The sequence below is a fragment of the Aplysia californica genome, unplaced genomic scaffold (genome assembly GCF_000002075.1).
Source record: "Aplysia californica isolate F4 #8 unplaced genomic scaffold, AplCal3.0 scaffold00864, whole genome shotgun sequence".
NCBI lineage: Eukaryota > Metazoa > Mollusca > Gastropoda > Aplysiida > Aplysiidae > Aplysia > Aplysia californica.
The window spans coordinates 297,681-300,310 of NW_004798134.1; positions in this window are offsets into that span (position 1 = coordinate 297,681).

Here is a 2,630-nt window from a genome sequence, read left to right on the forward strand (position 1 = left end):
TCTCTCTCTCTCTCTCTGTGTGTAGGGGGGGTGTTAGTGGGTGTAGCTGTGTCAATGTGTGTGTGTTTGTTTGTCTCTGTCTCTCCATCTATTGATATCCTTCTCTCTCATGACAGACATATTTATTTTGAAAGTAAGTAATGTGGGTGGTTGGCAGGTGCTCTGGTGTGGTTTGCTGCTTCTTCTTTCGTATCAAACACCTATCGTCCTTATCTCCCCTTCTTCTTTTTTATGTTCGTTACTCTCTTGTAACACCTCTAATCTTCTGGCGCCCATATGACCTTATGCAGTTGCGAGCGCCGTAAAACCTCTACTAAAACTAAACTAAAAGTAAGTAGTTCTTCTTCCCCCCCACCCCTGCGTGGGTCTGTATTTGTTTGTCAGTCAGTCTTCTTCCTCGCCCTGCCCCTAAGCCTTTTGACGGTCAACTGTATAACAACTGTAATGTTGACACTGACCCTCAGACACCGTTATTTACATTATTATCCTTTGTCCCAAAGCTTGAGAATGTGGTCTTTGTCGTGCCGACTCGCCGTTAACGCCCAAGTCAACTCCCACAGCTGTGGTAAACAAGAACGATTGGCAATACGTCATCCTATTTTGTGAGATTCACGCACATGCAATATGGTTGTAGATCATCCAGATGCTCAGTCCTGCCATGGCCAGGATAAGAGAAAGCCAAATGTCTAGGCCAGTTCTTCGCACGTTTTTTTTCTCTTTTTTTACGCAGTATTGTTATTAGCAAAGACGATTGTATGGCAATATTATATAACAGCAGTTTCATTTCTTGTTGTTTGCCCAGTTTGCATAGCTCTGAGCTGGTTGCGCGTAAAACCGTAAACAGTGTTACACTTTTGGCAGACGATAGCTCACGTATGTGTAAGCACGGCAGTCCTTTTGACTTTGTGTTGTTGAGTTTGTGGGTTATTCTCTGGAATATTCATTGTATAGACACGTGTGCGGTAGCATGTTGTCTGAGGATCTAATGAGAATAATAATAAGTAAGGTACACACATTTGATTGTGATAACAGCAGTGATATCGAGATAGTGCGTGGAGAAGTCGACCAGGAGTATAGATGTAGAAGCAGAATAGGCTTACGCTGACATTGAAGCAATCTGGATTCAGATGAAGATCTAGGTCGTTCAAAGTTTAATTAAATGGATCATCTTACCATCGTTGTTGGCTACGTCTGGTCGTACATACTATACTTTGAATAAGCTTTACAATTTAACGTTAAGGGTTATCTTGATGTGAGAACTTGGAGACTGTGCGCGTTACAACTATGTATTAACACCCCAGCAGACCCTAGAACACCCAGAAACACTGTCGACTTCATGAGAAGCATACAGTGCAAGCTGCAGATAACACTCGCTAAACTTTTAACAAACGGACAAGATCTTTCACTGTCTATATCCTGGTGCCCATTCCTACCCGGGTAAAGTAAAGAAAACTCTTGTAAAGTTCCTTTCCCAAGGACACAACGCCAAGGCCCAGACTGGATTTAAACCCACGGGAGTCAGTGGGCCTATCTATTAGACTACCGACATACGTTTTCATGTCATCTGTAATGCAAGCAGCGCCTGCTCCGATCTTATTATCTCTTTTGTGAAGGAATGCCGTCTAAAAATTTTAAGACACGGAAAATGTCATGTTGAGTATCAACATCCTAATCAATCAGTATCATTAGGAAAAGGGCAAAGGCGCCAACCAGTTTTCAAGAACGCCCATTTGGGATTCGAAGCAGGGACATCAACATCACAGCCTGGCACAGTGCCAACTGCTTGCGAATGTAGGTGTAATTATGACAGACATTTATTATTACAAGTAATTGATTGCATAGTGTGTGCAGCTGGGAACGGGATATGACATCACGTACCATTGGTTCGAGGGAAATGTCATTCTTAATTATTAGTAAACGAGGTAGTTTTGTCTTAAAATTAAAACAATGAACATTTGCCAAATCATATGACATGTGTGAAAGTAGATTCTTATGATCGTGGATCCGGTTATACGCGTATGAAGCGTTGTTCTACATGTTTTGAAATCCATAAAGTACACTACATTACATGCAGGAGCTTTGATGAAAAATTATTTTAGTCACGACTTGTGTTGGTAAATACACGGGTTGATGTATGTCAGGGTATGTGAATAACTTTATTTTTGAGAGAGGTGGTGAGAGGAGGGGGAAAAAGCGAGGGGGGGGGTTGGTGGATGGTCATAGATAAAGGTTGCTCAGCATGAAAAAGAGAAATGAGGAGAGGGGGCAGGGGCAAAGACAGAATCCATTCAACAGATGAAGAAGCAGAATACCTGTGCATATCATTTGGCTACTCGAAAAGGTCAGTGTCTTGTCCGTCGGACGTTCACACACATCACGTCGTGGTAGCGGTTGTTGCCCCTGGCTGTGGGCGAGGTCGCCCTACACTATCGGAGGACCACCTCTCACAAGACGACGAAGCTGCTGCTATCGATTTTATTCGTTTTTCTTGGGTGATGCAGGGATGGGCGTCCTTTCCTTGTAGCCCCAGTATTTTCTTTTTGGTCATCGTCGTCTGGTGCGCGAGCACTGTCTCACATAATATGTTAACATACACGCATACTCTCTCTCTCTCTCGCTCACACACACAC